At 33.0% G+C, this 22,088-nt stretch overlaps 1 long non-coding RNA gene across 1 annotated transcript; it reads left to right on the forward strand.

Annotated features, from left to right (window-relative positions):
• The first annotated feature begins 573 nt into the window (after positions 1–573).
• Positions 574–21,881, forward strand: LOC108314752. The gene is made up of 4 exons (XR_001829643.1): positions 574–699; positions 2,824–2,919; positions 20,935–21,003; positions 21,684–21,881. It is a non-coding gene; the product is annotated as an uncharacterized LOC108314752 (long non-coding RNA).
• Positions 21,882–22,088: the final 207 nt, after the last annotated feature.

A 22,088-nucleotide genomic window follows, 5' to 3' on the forward strand; every position in this document is an offset into this window, starting at 1 on the left:
TTTTTAAATTATTTCCCATATCACTGATAGATGTAAAGGTATGTTTTTTTATGTTATGCTTTTATTTTTCCATAGTTTCTTGGTATTTTTATTTGTTTTACAGCAATATCTTTAGGATATATCTTTATTTAACAAGAATCAGGATCAATGTGTTCTTTCCATTACCATTATATTTATGTTTTAATTATCTCATATTTGTATTCTTTTAGAATTCTCCTAAGCAATTAAATAATCCCAAAGTTCCATTTTCAAAATTGCTTTTCTTCTAATCTGCACATTTAATGAGTTCCTGTAAACTTCAAGCTAATATTGATATTATTCAATCCTATTAAATGAAATGTTTACTTTCTATTATAGGTAAAATTTCCCCCCTTCAAAACTTGCAATAAAGTCCTAACCACCAGGATTTCTAAATATGACCTTATTTGAAGACAGAGTCATTGCAATTATAATTAGTTAATATGAAACAATGCTGGCCTAGAGTAAACACTTAATCCAATATGACTGCTGTTGTTATTAAAAGAGGAGATGAGACAGAGACACCGAGAGAAGATTTCTGCAAGTGGTTGGAGCCATAGCTCACTCTTATGAATCTATAAGCCAAAGAAGCACAAGAGTAACTGGTAACTCCTAGAAGCCAGAAAAGGAATATGGGACGGACAATCCTTCATAGCTCTCTAGATGGGACCAATTTCGCTGGTATGTGATTTTGAAGTTCTGGTCTCCAGAACTGTGAGAGAACAAATTTCCGTTGTTTTAAACCATCGAAGTTGTGGTAATCTGTTACTGCAGCTACAGAAAACTAATACATTTGACAAATCTGATGCATTTTCTTACAGATATTTTTATGAAAGACCATCTAATCAATACTCTCATATGAAAGATCCACCATAATTACACTATTTTCTACTTTTTAATATCATGTTTCAATTCTTACCAACTCTGTTCTTTTCTCAGCCAATCCATTCTGCCATATTATCCTCATTATCTACTAAATACAATATTAACTGCTCATTTTCCTACACTGTGTCACAGATGTTTACATATAATCATTATTATGTTTCTCAGAATTCTTCATGTTTACATCTCTAGTTTAATACATTTTATATTTGTGTCTCATAAAATGTAGTGCTGTGCTGTAGTTATTCAATGTATTTAGTTTAAGCACAATTATGTGTAATGACTCTAAGGCTTGTTGATAAATCAGGCCCCAAATAAAACACATTAAACCTTTTTCCAAATAAAGGAATGTTTCTCTATTACTAATGCAAATAAGAATATTCCAAATTTAATTTTGCAAACTGTTGACCATGTTTCAGAAAGAAAAATTGACTTATGAACTTGAACACTTCTGGTTTTTCACAGGCAATTAGAAACAGTAGTTATCATTTTTCTTTTGTCAGCTGTTGTGTGTGCTTCTGGCACTATCATTTGTCTTAAATATTTTGTCTCCAATTTTGACCAAGATGTGGTGTTAAGCATTAAAATATGTGTTGAATAATATGCAAATTCTGCAAAGAGAAGTTTAGTGCATTTGTGTAACCAAAGCTGTGGAAATTTCATTCCAAATGAGAATAAAGATAATTCTGTCATGAGCTATCTTTTATTAGCATGAACCAATAACTAGTTGAATATTTTACATTTTATATTGAACCAAAATCCACCTAATTTTTGACATTTTTAATTTTGTGTGGTAGTGTTATATATTTTAAAAATGCTATTTTGCTGTCTGTTCTTAGAAATCTTTCCATTCAAGTATTACTATTCTTTGATTTTTTTAAATGTTAAAACATGCATAAAATAAATGAGGTCCAAATAAGTGCTTTGCCCATGATCATACAGATAGCCAGTGAGAAAAGAAATAGTTAGTGTTCCTACTAATACTATCCCTACTACTGGTTATTTCTTTTCTTGGAAATAAGGATATTTCAGGCATCTATACCTATATGTGCAAATCTGCAGTATGTTTAGCACTGTTCTGTTAGCTAAATAACTCTCTGATTATTTATTATTCCCAAGTTTTCTTGGTTGTACTTTGAGGTTTTCTAAATTCATAATTTCACTTTCTTTCTCAAGATCCTGTATCTAACTAAACTCTGAAAATCCCAGGTCAAGAAAGTTTTGGCACAACGTTTATGAGGTATACAAGTTCTTTTGTTTGATAGCGGTCTTAGATTTAGAGCAAGTGATCCTTCACAGCCTCCACCATTTCATTCTCTATTTACCAAGTTTAGTGATTATATAATCTGAATAGACACCTGGCCAAAACCCTAGGCAGTTTAATGTTTGTATGCCTCTGACATTCCAATTCATACTTCAAGTCTCATTTGTTCATAAATAAAATAATCTATTTTCAGATCACTGGTCTTTAAATAACCAAAACAGTTAAAACAAAAAGACTAAAATCTAGTATTCTAAAAAGTTACTCCAAAGACTATTTAGGTAATTGAATACTCAATGAATGTTAACAAACCAAGGTTTATTGAATTATATTTACATTGTGTTGTAACGTTTTAAAATGCATTGTCTTACAGGATTTAACAGGTCGGAAGATATTATCTTAAACCAAGCCACTAAGTCACACACTGTGATATAAAGTGAGCTGTTGGATTGATCATTTTGCCTTACCACATATTTCATATTAACACCCCTCTGTCCCAGCAGACACACACACACACACACACACACACACACACACACACACTCGCATGCGATGTGTTTTATAAACACTTTGGGTGTCAGAACATGCAAAAGAAATGAAAAACTGTTTCTTGAATTCTGGGAACAATTTAAAATCTATTAAAACCTTGCTCGCCCTTGAAGATGCTGTCTATTCCAGATTCTTCAAGATTGGAAAAAGAAGATGATGAGCATTTTTAAAATCAGTTCACTGAGCACTGAGCAACTGCTTAAGGGAAGGTGAGTTTGGCCTAAAAGGCAATAACAAAACCATGACCAGTTTGTTTTCTGGTTCATTGTTCCTTGTGCTGTTACTCTAGTCTGATATGAGTCATTTTACAATGCTAGAAGTTGTTAAAAATTAGCATTAATATTAAGGAATTTTCTATCTCTACCCAAGATGCAAGGGGAAAAAAATAGAGTTTATCTTATGCCTATGTCCTTTGTATTAGAAAATTACAGTTACTATCGATGTACATGTGATGCAAAATCATTCATGTGTATAGTGTGACTGCAAACATCTGATGTGTGAGATTCAGTCATTGTCTGCCATCCTGTATATATGCTTAATCTATCCAGTGGTTAGCAATTATTTTCAGACCCTGAAGCTCTACCCGAAACTCTCTTCTGCCAAAAGGGTAATGTCACTTGAAGGTTAAATGAATAGGACATTTTTGATTATGACGTGGATATCTTATCTGTTGCTGCTATAAGATAGTCAATAACACTGTTTTGCTGATTTATGAGAAAAACATCCTATAGATTTTACGTTTCTCTTTATTTGTGAAGTATGTTTGAATTTATTTTTTAGAAATTTTATATAAAATCAAATGAAATTTTATTATGTACCATTTAATATTAACAAAATGACTTCATATATCTTCATAATAAATTCATGGTAGATGACTTTATATTAAACCTTAGATTATGGTGAAGACTAGTAAGGCTTTAAGGACCCAGGCCTTAGTTGAAAGAGAAAATCTGGTATAAAGGAGACAGAAATACAGAAATCAACTGCTGTTACCCATTAGAAGTTTACATGATAATATTTAATAAGTGTGACAAACAGATTTCAGCTATGCCCAACGTCCCTAAGCTAATAGAGACTTGTTCTTGTGAGGGAGGCATAGTCACAACATTTCTGAAATGGACAGACTATATGATAGGACACTTGTATTTAAGTTGGATTGGGTTATGATAACAAATAGGAAATAAGGATTACAGAGTGTATCCCCTGAAAACAGAGGGCTTTAATGGGTTTGAGTGTTAGGTTGAAACTTTGGAGAGAGGACTAGAATAAAAGTCACAAATAGGCATATAAATTGGGTAAGAAAAACAAGAGAGCAGTAGAAAGGTCATAGTTTGCTGACTTAATAGGTACTCAGAACTCTGAACAGAGATCCTGGGAAATACTAGACACAGTACAGAAAAATAATACACAACACATCAATCTGTGAATCTGAGCCTATCTGCAACATTTTTCTTTAAAAAATATATTTTTAAGGATTGTTTTGGGAATTGAATACACTAAATTAAAAATATTTTTTGCTGAGATCTAAGAAGAACTGTTTGTTATTTAAAACAAATGTCACTGAATTGATGGAGTTTGCTTCACTTATTTAATATAAGAAAACAAATCCTGGTAAAATCCTAGCTTTAGAATTCTGATTTCTTAGGTTATGGTGCACTTCCTCTGCTTTCCTGTATTCCAGAAAAACATGGTGTCTCTTACTGCTTACTTCATGCATTTGTAATTCTAAATAATATTGTTTTATATTATTGATAAGACTCTTAACTATAAAACTAATGGCGATTTTTGGTTGTTGCAATTATCAAAAGGGTTTTGCATTTATGAAAAATAAGTAATTATTTCACTTTCTACAAAGCACATTTTTGTGCATTTTACTTTTATTGTTTTAATTAATTAATAATTTTATTTGACAAATAATGGTATATATGAATGGGAAAATAAGAGATATTAAACAAAGATATAATGTTTCATTTAGACTGGAGTAATAAGCTTTAGTGTGATCTATTGCACTAGAGGGTGACCAAAATGCAGGCTTAAATTCTGTTAGACCAATGAGTTCTGTAGAACTTCATGAAAGACAGTCTCTGCTGGTGAGTAAGACAGGCTGAAAGTGGTGAATGGGTTCTTCTATCTCTCTTAGATATTGGGGGCATGCATAAGAATTCATATAAATAAAGTATTTAGAGTCAAATGTCATAAAACTACAAATTTAAATAAAAAATACAGGAAATTATAACTTGATAACTGAGTGAAATTTTGTTATTTTTTTGTATGCAGTCAATATATCTGCAATTTATGAGATACTTTAAGCCATGATATGCAATAAAAATATTTGTTTTGTATTGTCTTTGAAATGAAGACAATGCAATTCTAATCCGTAGCCAGTTAGAATTAAAGAACATGTGATTACCAATTACAAGAGATTTGCGTGTTTTAATTTTTAATTTTTATTTTTTACAAAAGGGAAAAGAACTTTAGACATAGAGGTTAGGATCATGCCCCACAATCCCTTCAGTAGTTACACTTTTCCCTCCTATGTGTGTATTAAGCTGTGGAACTCTTGCAACTGCCTATGAGGAAATTATAATTTTTATACTCATTTTAGAGATGAGGAAGCTGAGACAGGGTTTAACTTGCTCAAGGTCATACAGCTAATTATTGGAACTAGGACTCTAGGCAATGTGGCTACAAATTGTCTGATATTTATCTCAATGTTATGTGTAATCTAAAATTAGAAATCAGGAAATTTAATCAACAGTAGTTACTGTTTCAAAGTTTAAAGGACATAGCAACAATCATAAAAAGTAATGCCTCAAATACATTGTCTCTTTTGCAAAGTAATAAACTTCTGTATTGAATAAATGGGGAGTATCAAAGGGACATTGATAACCTACTGATAAGATAATAGTTATACATATATATAATTTTTAACATATACATAGGTAATTTTTCATATATGTATATACAGACATTAATTTCACACACACACAACACATATAGACGAAGATTTCATCCAATCTTTAAAGTGTAACCAATATATGTTTTAAAACTGAAGTTCTGAATCGTAACTTTCCTGAAGATTTAATTAAAATCTAAAATTTTTAGTATAGAGTCAATAATTTAATTATGATAGTAAACATATCATTGCAGGCTTAACTTTGGAAAGTAACTGAATTATACATTTAAAACAAACAACTATTCACTTCAAAAATAGTATGAATGTCTATCATGTTTCGGCTTGATAAGCCAAGCTCAATGTACCCTCCTCCTTTCTGGGAAATGAATGAAAAGATACTGAACGTCATTAGTAATTACTGAATGCTTATGCATATATACATATGTAAACAGACTACAAGGTGTCCAAGGAGATGATAAGGAAATCAGATCATCTAAATAGTATAATAGCCTAACGGGTCTCGAAGGAAAGCATGTTATTTAATAATAAAAGGGCAGATTCATTATGATGCTTCCATTTGCCTACTGAAAGCAATATCCAGTGATACGCTGCATGACACCTCTTTCTCCCCACTATCACCGAGTTTTGAACAGTTATTAAAGTTGCTAGTGGTTAACTAAAAACCAGTAGTAGTTATTAGTAAAATTGGATAATGTATTTCCAAAAAAAAAAAAAAAAAATGCCTGTGTGAAAAGTGGCCTAAAATAAGCTTTTTATAATGTGATATTATTTCATAGAATGTATCAAAAACATAATCACTATATAGATACATAATCTACGTGGAATATAAAATCAAACAAATCAAAAATAAGAGAATTATTTAAATTTAAAATAAGAGAAGAGACTCTCCCCTTTCTTATAGCATTTTTTTATAATACAGTTTTAAGTTCTTTTTCTATCTTTTTGAAGTGTATAGAAATCTTTTTAAAAGTTAAATAAGGTTTTTGTTAGGTTTAAAAGCCAGGAATGTCTTTCTCCTGTTCTTGGGAACTTTCTCTTTGAAATGCAACAATCGAGAAAGATAGAGAACCCCTATCCCCCAGGTTTTTTGTGAAGGAAGGACCCTAACTCAGTGGGTGCTTTACTCCAAGTGGTCTCTCTCAACAGAAGGATGTGAAAAGTTGATTTATTTATTTTTATTTCTTCCATTTATTTAATTTTATGGCATTTTAAGTTTTGGGGTACATGTGAAGAACATGCAGGATTGTTGCATAGGTGCATACATGGCAGTGTGATTTGCTGCCTTCCTCCCCTTCACCTATATCTGGCATTTCTCCCCATGCTATCTTTCCCCACCTCCCCACTCCCTCACCCCTCCCCCATTTCCCCCCAAAAGACCCCAGTGTGTAGTGCTCCCCTCCCTGTGTCCATGTGTTCTCATTGTTCAACACCTGCCTATGAGTGAGGACATGCAGTGTTTGATCTTCTGCTCTTGTGTCAGTTTGCTGAGAATGATGGTTTCCAGGTTCATCCATGTTCCTACAAAGGACACAAACTCATCGTTTTTGATGGCTGTGTAATATTCCATGGTGTATATGTGCCACATTTTCCCTATCCAGTCTATCATCAATGGGCATTTGGGTTGGTTCCAGACTTAAAGAGAGCCACATCAAGAACGAACTGCCATTCATAATTGCCACAAAGAGAATAAAATACCTAGGAATACAACTAACAAGGAATGTAAAGGACCTCTTCAAGGAGAACTACAAGCCACTGCTCAACGAAATAAGAGAGGACACAAACTGATGGAGAAACATTCCATGCTCATGGTTAGGAAGAATCAATATCGTGAAAATGGCCATACTGCCCAAAGTAATTTACAGATTCAACGCTATCTCCATCAAGCTACCAATGACCTTCTTCACAGAACTGGAAAAAACCACCTTAAACTTCATATGGAACCAAAAAAGAGCCCGCATAGCCAAGTCAATTCTAAGCAAAAATATTTATTTATTAATTTTGGAGTAGCCAATTAACAAACACAGATGGCCACTTCAATGACTAGCTGATTGTAGAATGACCTTAGTGTGTTAAATGGTGCTGCCGGGGACCTCTTACTTGAGCACTAGTTATTGTTTATCCTGAGAACACATATGTAATGGATTCGATCTGCTTCACTATACAAAATAATGATATTTATTCCTGTCTTTGCATTCCCTTAGTGGGATGTTTGTGATGAACATCACATTCTGTTTTGATACCTATTCAATTATAAAATTTGTTTTCTTTTACCTCTACATTTGCAGAGAGGTTTTCTAGGTTGGAAGTAAATTTTATTTCTAATTACATTTACCCAACAGCATTTATGCCATAAAAAAAGAAAATTCAAATGTTTCTTATTTGATGTAAACATCTGAAGTGTTATATAGTGAATGTAAATTACAACTATATCTTATTCATGTTTAATTATTAGATCATGCTCTGAGTGAAAGTGTTTTGCTGAGAAATATAAATATTTCATATTACTTAAAATTGGGGCCTCCAAAACTTCATAATAATTATTTTATGGACTTTTGAATGAATATAGCTAAAGTGGTTCATAAATTTTCTAAAAAATTGAAACAGCTTTGATTTATAAAACAAAATAACAGTTATTTCTTTTTTCTCTCTCAACTTGACTAGTGATATAACTTGTACTGTTTGATAGTTTAATTGTGATGTAAAAATGCTGATATTCTTTCCTGGGTCAAGACAGAAAGCAGTGAAGCAGAGAAAGGGAGAGAAGTTTCCACAAGCCAGCTATGCTTTACTGCTCATTGCATTTGACATGCTTCATGATGACTGAGGAATACCCAGAGTACTATATGCAACTTTACTGTAGCCAGACACAATTATGTCAGTGAATATTTGTAATTATAGCTATTTACAAATAGTTTCCAAACTGACAATTACATGCACACAAATCTTTATGAAAATTGGGAAATTAGTATTTGTTTATATTTTTCATAGCAATATTCCTCAAGGTGAAGTTATGCATTCTAATATTAGTATTCCAATGTCTTTTTTCTTCTCAAGCACATAATCTACTTTTTCTATTTTGTATAATGAACAAAGAAAATAAAGCAATTTGCTACAGAGTACTAATATTGCACATTACACCAAAATATTTTCTCTTTTGACATATGACTTAAAAGTTTGTCCTAATATTAAAATGAAAATTCCTGTTTGCTGGTCTAGAAGAGCAAACAGACAAAATCAAGCAAAGAGATCAGGAACATAGAAACTAGGAAATTAGATAATACAATTTTGAAAACCAAGATCAAAGTTAACTTTGCACTATACTCTTCCCAACATTAATGTTTATAAACTTCCAGTAAAAATACAGGGACTTTAAAGCAAATGACTTCTTTAATGTGATGTAAAATTAAAGCTGCAATGCAATTCTGATACTATTATTTACTAAAACTATCAGGGTAAGTCTAGCTAGATTTAATCTTTTATGTGTGTTCAGACATGGGGAACTGAAAAGGTAATTAACAGCTTAATTATGAAACTATACATGAGTCTGTCTACAGACTAACCTAGCACAGTGTTGTTCAAACATGGAAACTTGAGGAGTTATTTAACCCTCTCACATTCAAATTCCACAATAATTAATACAAAATCTGAAGACCAATTCCACATTTCTTTCGTCATCTTGCAGTGTTTCTTGGTTTGTTCATTCATTCATTTTTATTGTTTTCTTTGTTCCCTGAATCAAATGAGATATTCTATGTAAAAACAACTTGTAAAATGTAAGTCACTCTACCAATATTGTTAAATTTGCTCCTTTTTCAAGCTTGCTGGTACATAAATACCCAGCCTGTGCTTTCTTAGCAGGTATTTGAGATACTCAATGCTTGGTAGTTCTAGAATTTTTTCAGAACTTCAGTGGCTGTAAGAGTTTGACAGGAGACATGACTTAAAGAGAAAGTCAGAACAGTCTGCATTTTATTAATGCTGAAAGAAGCCTGCTTCAAGACAATTTGCATTCTTCTTTTTGGCTCTACAATTCAATGTTATTTCTAGGCTTTCTTAATTTATCTATTATTTCTTTTGTTTTAAAAATCTTTAGATTTGTTTAAACCCAAGGACAACATTCATATACATATGTTTGCACATTACTATAAGGTAGGACATCACTGACATGAAAAACTAAAATTACAATTAGAGACAGCACCCTTATCCACTCCAGGAAATGTTTTTGCATCTTTTTAATACATATGGAGCAGAGCAATATGTAGATACAACTTGCCATGTAAACCCTCAAAGAAGTTTGAATAGAAACAATACTAGCGTGTCCATCCAAGTAAGTATTGTTGTCCACTGGGTTACCCAGTTCAGGTTGCTATAACAAAATACTGTGAACTGGAACACTTATAAACAATGGATCTCTCTCTCTCTCTCTCTCTCTCTCTCTCTCTCTATATATATATATATATATATATATATATACATATACACATTTCACACAGTTCTGGAGACTGGGAAGTCCAAGATCAAGGCACTGGCAGATTCAGTATTGTCCTGTTTCTGATTCATAGATGGTCATCTGTTCACTGAGGCCTCACATGGCAGAAGGGCAGAACTCTGATCTCTCCATCCCTGTATATAAGGTTAATCCCATTCATGAAGGCTTCACTTTCTTGACCTCTAGTCAATTTCCAAAGGCCCTACCTCCTAATGCCATCACATTGAGTGTTGGGGTTTCAACATATAAATTTTGGAGGAACATAAATTCAGTCTATAGTATCAACAGACATGTGAAGTGATGAGAGCCCTGAGCACTCCTGTTGAAAAAACCCTTCAACGATGGCCTCAGGAAAACTTAGAGTTTGCAACATTTTTTTATTTGTGCAGCTTTATTTTTGGGGAGGGGGAGAGAAGGAGTCTTGCTCTGTGTCCCAGACTAGGTTGTAGTAACACAATCTTGACTCACTGTAACCTCTGCCTTCCGGGTTCAAGTGATTTTCCTACCTTAGCCTCCCTAGTAGCTAGGATTACAGGCATATGCCACCATGCCCGACTAATGTTCATATTTTTAGTAGAGACGGGGTTTCTGCATGTTGGTCAGGCTGGTCTCAAACACCTGACCTCATCATGCCCCCACCTCAGCCTCCCAAAGTGCTGGGATTACAAATGTGAACCACAGCACTCCGCCCTTGTGCTGATCTTAATATTTTTAAGAAAGCATTGAGACAAGTAATAGTAAGAATGTCAAAGGAAGTTATAATAGAAATCAAGATAAAGCATTAGTCTCAAAAACGTACAAGATAAATGTAACAAAGCAAATGAAGACCACAAATTCATAGGTCATAAATTAATTTCTAATTTTTTTTTAAAGCAGGCAAGAGGAAACAGTAATACATGGCTGCTTATGGGATTATTATCATCAGAAAGAGAACGAACATTGATTCCTTAGGGGATGTGAATTGTACCTTGCATACCTCTTCTAAAAGCAACATGAATTTAAATCTTTACCTGAGGCGAAAGAACCAAGAGTGATACATTTTTCTGTAGTCTTTGTGTACATAATGTAATCATAGATTTCAAATGGCTGGATAGATTAACTTTAGACGACAACCAAGTGTGGAATGCTAAAGGAAAGCTCAGTGAGCTTATGTCTGTGTTGTTTGGCTTTCAAGGATAAACAAAAAAATCACCTAGAGGAGTAGCTAGATTGAATATCATCTCAAGCATTTAACACAGGTAATTTTTCCAATTCAATATATTTATGGGGACTGATGGACAACGTGGGATAGTATATTCTCAGATGACAGGCTAGAGCACTGACTCTGAAATGCTGATGGAAGGTGCATTCAAATGCATTAAAAATCAGACAATAAGCAAATATAATTAGAAATTTCTCTAGAGTTGATGGCTGCTTCAATTTAGACCATAGGTGATACAAAGTATTTCTGAAGATCGTGAAAATTAAGTCAAGCTTTATGTACATATTTCTTTTGTGCATGCAAAGTTAAACAGATTTTCATCAAAGTGCCAGGGAAGTCATTTTAGTGTATGAATATTTCTTCTTGCTAACTCAAATTTCAAGATACATATTGTTATACTCTATGAACAAAATAATCATTCTCTATTCCAGGCTTGTAATTCTTTTTTCTTTTTCCCTTAAATCACCAAATGTATAGTGTTCATGTTGCTATCAGACAAGAAATATTTAAAATACTGTTGTTTTATTAGCTATCATAAACTGTAAGTATCAGCCGAAAACAACTTAACTTACATCTAATTTATTGAAGTAGACTGCAGTTCCCACCTACTCCTGAAACAATAAGGAAACAAAGCACCATTAATAAATACAGGAATGGCAAGATTTCAAATTTAGAATTGACATACTGTAGCAGGGTCTATGAAAACATCATTTGTACTTCTCCCTAGATTGTATTTCCCAGCCTCCCCTCCAGTTGAGTTTGGCCATGCAACTGAGTATAGTCAAGTAGAGGCTAATTAATGTAAGCTATGCAACTTTTAGACTCATAAAACAGCTTTCCACTCATGGTCTTCTATACTGTTTCCCTCTGCCAGATGGGCATTGGTGACTAGGAAATTCTTCTAGGAGACATGTTGAAGGTGTATTGTCACTGACATTTTGCTATTGAATTACTACACGGAACAGAGCACTTCCTCCAATCTTCACGTTCTTTGATCTGGATACATGAATGAGAATAAATTGATAGTCTAGAAGTATTATACACGGAGGGGTGTATTTGTTAGTAATGTTAGCCTGTTTAAGTCATTTAACTTTGTCCTACACAAGAGATCTTGTTTCTACGGAGAAACATACTTCTTTACATTTCTATATATTTGTGAAAGCTGGTCTCTAACATTGTATTTACATATGGATTAGTTTGATTGTAGCTTGTATTCTCCAGATTCTTTGAATTCATCTCTTATCCCTCATCATGCTCCAGCCACTCTGGTCTTCTTCCTGTTTCTCAAATCTATCCAATTTGTTTCTGCTGTAGAATCTTGCACTTCCTTTTTCTTTCCATCCTTCTATGTCTGATTCCCTCCCATTTTTTATGTGCTAGTTCAAATACCATCATGTCTGAGACCTTCCTTTGCTGTCATGAATATAGAACACCTGTCATTTCGCTTCCTATATCTATTATCGTGCTTATCATTGTTGGAATGAATGTTACTGCTTTATTTTTTGGTCATATTTGTGTAAGTGTGTATGTGTATTTGTTTTTCTCTCTGCTCTAAATCTAGTCTGTAATATGACTCCGACTTTGTCTTTTTTATTCAGCAACTTTTCTTCAATGTCAAGGATAGATAACTTCAGGTACATATCTGGGGTTTGATAAATATGTTTTCAACTCAGTATGAACACTGCTTTTTCAGATAGACCAATAGGTAAAGAATTGGAAACGTAAAGCCAGTAGGTTCTCAACAGGTTTTAATAATGGCAGTTTATTTTTAAGCATTATTGAGAAAAATAACTTATCTACCATAGAGCTGAATTACAGGGTTAAGTGAAGCAAATATTGACCGTGGCTAAAATTCTGTAAAAGTTTTATGTGTATCTATTTAACATTTTATAAAAATTGAAATGAATCTATAGTGCTTTACATAAACCATAACCTCTTAGTTAATGATGAGTTTACTGCTTCTGAAGAAAGTAATTAAGTAAATGTGAATTATTCATTGATTTTGTTACAAAATTCAATAAACTTTAAAATATAGTATTATTGTATGTTGAAGTTAATGGAAATATAAAACCATGTTTAGCTTATTTAAAAATTAAAGTCATGAGGCTTTTTATTCAAACCTGATAAATTAAACATGCACTAATTAGGAAAATATATAGAGCTGCATTCAATATATATTTTTGCATAAATGGTTTATAGAATGAATGACAGTGGAGTTGTTGAACATGAAAAAAATAAATCTGATTAATTTTTAATTGATCTCTGCATTCACTTTACAGTATACATTAGGTAATATTATTTATAAGACAAATACATTTTTAATAATAAGCATATATTTAGGAAACCAATTTTTAAGAAGACTGTATATTAAGAATTAAAAATACGTACACACACATATATATACGTGTGTGTATGTATATACAGTTTTTTTTTTGTTTGTTTGTTTTTGTTTTTGTTTTTGTTTTGTTTAGAGACAGGTTCTTACTCTGTTGCCCAAGCTGTAGTGCAGTGGCCCAATCATGGCTCACTGCAGCTTCAAACTTCTGGGCTCAAGTGATCCTTGCACCTGAGCCTCCATAGTAGCTAGAACCACAGGAGTGCACCACGTTTCTCTATTTTTGTATATTTTGTTGAGACGAGGCTTTGCCATGTTACCCAGGTTGGTCTCAAATTCCTGTGGCTCAAGTGATCCACCTACCTTAGCCAGACAAAGTGTGAGGATTACAGATGTGAGCCACTACACCCAGCCAAAATATTTTTATAAGATCAAAAAATGACAAAATAATATCTTTTAAAAGTGGAGGAAGTAATAAATGTCATTTGAGATAGTTTTTTTTTTTTTCAACAATGCAAGAAATCAAGATACACATTGCAATAGCATGGTTAGTATTGTAATATTGGGTTTCAGGGGTTTAGGATGCCCTCAGCTCCCCTGAGAGGATGTTTCTCCAGGTTCTTGGTCTCCTGCCTTCTCAAGAATGAGAGAGGGGACCACGGCACAGTGCACAGTAAATATGGGACTCAAAAAAGTGTTTGTAGAAAGTGATTTATTTAGAGAGAGAGAAAAAAAAACAGAAGAAAAAGAAAGAAATAAACAGCTAACTCTCACACTGAGTGAGAGAGTCCAGAAAGATGGAATCCAGGAGATGAAAGCAGCTTCCATACGGAGTGGAAGGGAATAGAGAGAAATGGAGTTTAGGAGGGGAAGACAGGCTTCTACAAGAGAGTGTGGAAGGGGACTTCAGAGGGGAAATCCAGGAGAGAGAAAAACAGCTTCCATGAAGGAAGTGTTCATGGAAGAGGAACCAAACATGGAGTCCTAAGGGATATGGAAGAAGGGGACTTTAACCTGGGAGGAACCCCCACCTTCTCTAAGACCCCGGGCCAATGAAAGGTGTTCCTTAGAACTTCCGCTGGAGTGATTAGCTCTTAGTTTATTCCTGGCCTATGAAATTTAAACAAAAAACGTCAAGTCTCCCAGATGGTGAGAGATGGGAGGGGGGCATGGCGCTGGGAAGTTCTTGCTCTTAAAACTACACCCCCTTGTGGACCCAGAAAGAGAATACATTCCCTCAATATGGGAGGATTATTTGCCATCTCCCATCTTTACATCTGCCTATGTATGTATACATTGCCTATTTATATATTTAAAACAATTAACTTCATATTTATAGCTTCTCAAATTGAAATCAGTACTAGAAAAAATGTAAATTAAATAGCAAGACTGTGGCAACAAGGAAATTATAGTTAATTTAATAAAACTAAGAAATAGATGTATGAATCACAGAAAAGCATAGATGATTAATAAAATTACATAGCATTTACGTGTTACTAATAATATAAATAATATAGAACAACAGGTTCATTCCCTTTGGGTAAATGAAAAAAATATATGGAAAAGTCGATATGATCATGTCAATGAAAATGTAGTATAAGCCTCTGAGAAAGAAAAGTGCATCAGAAATATGTCTCCTTTTCACAAGGGACAACACTTTAAGAAAATGTACTGTGAAGCACACTTTTTGAACTTAGAAGTGCTTTCTTTATTCAGGTAAGCTCTATAACTTTCTCCTACCAGTTAAAAGGTGAATTTATTTCTGAACAAAAAATCTTATTTCACTAATCAGTTTAAGACATTTTATTGGTGAGACTAAAGTTTTAAGCTCTATCAAAAAGGATAATTTTTCCTATTTTTATTCCTAGTTTTATTTTCCATTCAGTAGAAATAATATGAACTCTGGTGACTAGTTTTATTACAGAGATTGACTTGTGTAAATTGTAAATATTTATATTTTTATGAATGTCAAGCTTGTAAAATAAATGTTAATAATTGTTGAAGAGCATAATCCATATAAATATAGTAGCCAGTTTATAAATATAAACACTGTTGCTCATTTCAAATATAAGAGGACTTGAAATATTTTTTTCCTACATGTTAGCACTTTAAATTGAATTTTTTTCCCACAGGAATTATAAAAACCCCAAAGTGATTTATGGCATTTAAAACAGCAGCCCCTCTCTTCTGTTTCTTCTACATTGTTAAGGACACATGCACAGGAATGTTCATTGCAGCACTGTTTACAATAGCAAAGACCTGGAACCAACCCAAATGCCCATCGATGATAGACTGGACAGGGAAAATGTGGCACATATACACCATGGAATATTATGCAGCCATCAAAAAAGATGAGTTTGTGTCCTTTGTAGAGACATGGATGAACCTGGAAACCATCATTCTTAGCAAACTGACAGAAGAGCAGAAGATCAAACACTGCATGTTCTCACTCATAGGCGGGTGTTGAACAATGAGAACTCATGGACACAGGGAGGGGAGCACTACACACTTGGGTCTATTGGGGGGAAATAGGGGAGGGTCATTGGGGGTGGGGAGTTGGGGAGAGATGGCATGGGGAGAAATGCCAGATATAGGTGATGGGGAGGAAGGCAGCAAATCACACTGCCACGTGTGTACCTATGCAACAATCTTGCATGTTCTTCACATGTACCCCAAAACCTAAAATGCAATAAAATAAATTAAAATAAATGAATAAATAAATAAAAATTTTAAAAAAAGATATTTGGGTATATTCAAAGTCTTATTATAAATTTATTTTTGTTTCTATGTTTATTTCTAACAACCCCTTTATAGAAAAAGCTAATAGCGTAGAATAATGAGAAATAGGCACAATATAAAAAATCATTCAATATAGGATGTTTTAAAAATAGTGTATTTAATATTCAATGGTTATATAAGAAAGTATCTACTTTTGCTCTATTTTTTCTGAGTTCATAATATTATTTTTTATTTTTACTTCTTACAAACACCTTTAGTGAATGGAGCTGAGAGCTATCTATAAACCACTAACAAATGGGGTTGTTTATTAAAGAATATGAAAATAGCCTATGCCATTAGTCTAGCCCCTCTATTCCCTTTCTTTTCATAGCCTGAGTAACACAAACCTCACCAGTTGGGGTTATAAAATATGTATTTTCCCTAGTTAAGCTAATGACTGAGGGAATTTATTTCTGGTCTCAAGTTTTTGCATCTGATATTACCTTATTTCTGATCATCTAATTACAACTGGGTATAATAATCTCAATAACTCTTCTACTTTCTTTTTCCTAGGCTCAGATGAACCTAGAAAACGATGTGATTCAAGTGGTCCCACCTAGAATGACGAATCTGTTCTTTTAAATGAATTTGACTTGCATTCATTTCTTCTTCTGAATAAAACGCACACTACCAGTATGTTTCAGAATTGTGCCTCGAATCTTATTATTATTATTATTTCAGATGGAGTCTTGGTCTGTCACCCAGACTAGAATGCAGTGGTGCCATCTTGGCTCACTGCAACCTCTGCCTCCCAGAATCAAGTGATTCTCGTGCCTCAGCCTCCCGTGTAGCTGGGATTACAGGCTCCCACCACCATGCCCACCTAATTTTTGTATTTTTAGTAGAGACAGGGTTTCACCATGTTGATCAGGCTAGTCTGGAACTCCTGACCTCAGGTGATCCTCCCGCTATGGCCTCCCAAAGTGCTGGGATTACAGCCATGAGCCACCACACCTGTCCTCATATCTTATTATTGACTTATATTTGGCAGCCTTCCTGTATGTGCTCTGTTATCTCGCTACATGGCTTTAATATCATCTTAATTTATACTAAGTACTATCATCCTACAGCCAAAGAGAGCATGCCTATCTACAGGTTTCCAAGGTCCTGCAGGTAGGATCTGTACACCTTACTTGGCAAAGGCTGCCGTATTCCCCAGAAACTACTGAGCTGCGGATTCTTTATACTTTCCGCTTGTCCCAGGATTGCATCCATATATTGTGTGGTGCAGAATGCTCACTGTAATGTAGTGTTAACCGTTTGAGATAGCTTGTTGCTTTATGTGTAACTTCCTATCACACGTTACATATCTGAAAGCTGACTAGAGAGTATGAACACCATTGGACAATGCCTTTGTCTGCCACACTAAATATTTATTCTCAGAAGTGCTTGAGTATATTTTCCTTCAGCTCAGATGTGTGTGAAATTCACATGTCCTGAAAACTAACCCGTCCCAACTGTAAATGACAAGGATAAATTCTTGTCAAACCAAAAGAATGATGATAGGATTAAGGATAAAATTAAAATAAACATATAATAAATAGGTTATTTCTAAAGCATGTTCTGTTTCTAAAAAACAAAAATTTACTCCTGTTCATCAGTTATTCTTTTATAATACACATGTAATTTTGGAAGTAGAATCATTAAAAATAAGCAAACAAAACACCCTTTGTGAGATACAATTAGTGAAATCTAAAAAATATAATTCATTAGACCAATGACATAAAACAGCAAGACTTATAAAGACAGTAAAAGTTGTCTTTTATAGACAAGGTAATTTTTATGTGCTACACACATGACACCGCCTGTTGAGAAGCAGATGGAAAGTAAATATAGAAATACAATTTATTTTATTTTTATGAATCTTATTGCTGTATACATTGTTAATTTTTCCTAATAATGTACCTGCAAACTGGGGAGGGGGGGTTCTCTATAACAATTCATTATAATATCTTGAGGAAATGTGTTTTTATTACTTTTTTCAATCTTTATAGAATTAATTTATTTTATATGTTTTAGTGTCCTTATTAGAAATACAAGAAGAATGTGAAAGATAAGTTTTGATTGCAGAGATCCTTGTGTTATTCCTTACTTTAAAAGAATTATCTGAACATTTTCTCATTGAGGTTGATGTTATCCTTTAAGATATTTGCATGTAGTCCTTATCATGACAAAGAAATTCTTTTTGTTTTCTAGGTTTTTTTTTTTAAGATGGTTTTTATATTATGAAGACATGTCAGGCTTGGACAATACTTATACTGAATCTATTTATCCTGTATTCTCTTTATTGTCTTCACTCCATTAACACACTGAATATTTTTTAATAGATTTTGCTTGTTCACCTCACCTTGCCAATTCCCATAATGAATCAACTTTTCATATTAAATTACAATTTAATATACTGCTCAAATAGGTCATTAATAGTTTATAAAAAATATTGGGAGATTTGTTGATGTAGAAATTCACAATCCTATTTGATAAAATTCCAGTCATCTTTTGGTATGCAGGTGACATGGCTTCACTGAATAAGATAGAAGATATTCCTTTATATATTACTTTAAAATCTTTGGCTATCATTAGAATGATGTATTCTAGTAATGTCTTATAGACCTTGGTGTTGGCAATCACCTGGGCCTGGTATTTTTCTTACAGTTTCATAAGGAATGTTTTAATTATTTATATTTTATAGGGGTATTCAGATTTTTTGTGATTCAAATACAAGTTATATTTTTTCTAAGAATTTTGGTATTTCATCAAAATCTTCACGTTATTACCATAATACTGTACTCTCATTTTTAAATACAGCTATATTTGCTTTATCATTACTAATATTACTTTATGTGTGCCTGTTTTTTTTTCTTCTTGATCAATCTTGCAAGAGATTTTTCTATCTTATTTTACACTAATGTTATCTGTACTCTCTCCTTTATACCTTTTCTTTCTGGGCTGAATATTTTCAGTGCCTTTAGGTTTATCATTCAGTACAATAATTCTTTCTTTGAAAATAAAATATTACAGTAATAAATGTATTTTTTTTCTAGAAATTTGGTTCTTAATTAATGTTTGTCATTTTATACCTAATTGTCCTTGTCAGTTGGTAAATTTTGTGATTGTATTCTGGGTTCTGTTTAAATTACGTACAGAGCTGTATGCACGGTATCTGTCGCTAGAGCCCCTGGAAAGTCTCAGTATTATTTTCACTATATTTTTCTGTTTTCTATTTATTTATTTATTTAAACTTTTATTTTAAGTTGAGGGTACAATTGCAGGATTGTTACATAGACAAATTTGTCTCATATGAGTTTGTTTTACAGATTATTTCATCACCCAGTTGTCAAGCCTAGTCGCCATTAGTTATTTTCCCTGATCTTCTCCATCCTTCCACCTTCACCCTCTGAAACACCCCAGTGCATGTTGTTCTCCTCTATGTGTCCATGTGTTCTCATCATTTAGTTTTCACAAGACAGTGTGGCAATTCCTCAAAGACCTAAAGACAGAAATATCATTCAACTCATCAATCCCATTATTGGGTATATAACCAATAGAATAGAAATTATTCTGTTTTAAAACACATGCACATGTATGTTCATTGCAGCACTATTGATAATACCAAAGACATGGAATCAACCTAAACGCCCATCGGTAATATTTTCATTAATTCTAAATCACAGGGACTTTGCTTCTTGAGTGTTTTGTCAAATCAATTAGCCTGTATTTATAAGGCTATATATTTATTTTTTTAAACCATAAGCAAGTCATATTAAGCACATGTTACAGTCTGTAAATGTCATCTTCAACTATGAGTTTCTCTTCCGGAGTACTAAAGTTTTTGACATCTGTATTTTGATAAAAATGAACAGCAAGAGTAAAGGCTAAGACATCTGTAAAATAACATCAATTCCTTCATCATAGTTTGTTGTTTATGGTAACTCATGAGATTTGCTCTTCATAAGTTACCTTAAAATTTTCAGAGTTGATAGCAAAGCACTATTGCTCTAAGAAAGGCCAATAGGGGTCCTGTATGTGATGTGTGTGTGCAGAGGGGATTTACTGATAGAGTGTTTAATAAAGGTCCAATGTTATTATTTGAAAATCATCAGAATTATTAAATATCTATGTGATTTTCTACAATCACATTTTAGAAAGAAGGCCAATAATTCACCACTTTGTATTTCACTTATTAATTTTATAACTTTTGACAGTTTTATTTTTGAAAGTAAATAAATAGCATATTATTTATATGTGTCACATTTATTCTGCTATTTCACTTCTACTTGATTATTTACACATCTCAATTCACAATACTTAGCTAGCTATATCTGGTATTTATTTATTACTTATGAAGGGGACAGTCATGTCCCAGTGGAAAGACACGGTGAAAGAAAACATTGTCCTCTGAGGCTCTCTTGGGGTGAAGTTCTGATTTCAAACCATGTATTCAGATGGGCTACTGCTACAGCTGGAATGTCTAGATAAATTAGCAAGAGAAGAAATCTTATTTCAGGTCCAAGAACAGAAAAAATATTTGAAGAAAATAAGAAAAATCTGACATTCATAATACAGACTTAAATAGGTGATATTTGTTGAGTGTGTATGTTTGTGTGTGTGTGTGTGTGTGTGTGTGTATGTAACTTCAAGATGAATAGGGAAGATGAAATATTTAAATGTAGACATGTTGAAAGCCAATATAATCTAATCCAGTGAAATAACTGATTGATAGTACAATGCAATTATCTTTTTAGTACAATATTTATTAAAATATATCATCTTCTAATATTATTAGCATATTTCCCCAAGGTTAACTCTGTATTGGCACATTTCAAAATATAACTTTGACTAATTTAATTGGAGCAGAAGAACAGTATGCACACCTACATTAAACTGACATTAAATTGAAATAGCAAGAGCAATGCCTAATAGTACGTGCCTCTAATCCACTGAAGGCCTGAACCTAATGGCCAAGAGCACTTCAATTAAGTTTCATTACTCTTCATTACATTTTCTCAGTATATGTGTCTGATGTGATTGTTTCTGCTTTCACAAGAGACAGGAACTTTTCATAAGGGCTAGAGGTAACTTTGGTTTTTATGTAATTTAATTCTAATGGGAAACGTCTTTACAGTTTTTAAAATTCCACTATTCAGGAGAATTTTATCTTTTTCTTTAAGCTATTATAGTTTTCTAATCTTGCTTAGAATACATAATTAATTTAATTGTTCTTTCTCTCCCTATGCTCTATGTTCTATAATGCAGGAGTGTACAGATTGCCTTTTGTGACAAAAAACAAAAGGAAGAAAAATGGCAGCAACCCACATTATTATTATACTTAAATGGTCTCTCACATTTTATGAAGATCTTTGTGCAAACGTATTAAGCCATTCATTTAACAGAAATATATTTGTTTCACATGTATCAGAAAATGTGAGTCTTAAGTATAATCCTGAGGTCAAATGCTATTGATGAGCACTTGTTATTCTATATATTATATTTTACATCAGAGTAATGTGATGAGGATGTTTTAAAAACTTTGCATGTTTCTGCTAGATAGTGATATAGTGATAAATTATCAACTTCTTTTTTAAAAGAATGAACAGCTGGTATGAATGATGACACTAAGTAAGTAAGAACCTCAGAAGTAAAGTATACCTTGATAAAGTT

The sequence above is a fragment of the Cebus imitator genome, unplaced genomic scaffold, assembly GCF_001604975.1.
Source record: "Cebus imitator isolate Cc_AM_T3 unplaced genomic scaffold, Cebus_imitator-1.0 Scaffold160, whole genome shotgun sequence".
In the NCBI taxonomy this organism is placed as follows: Eukaryota; Metazoa; Chordata; class Mammalia; order Primates; family Cebidae; genus Cebus; species Cebus imitator.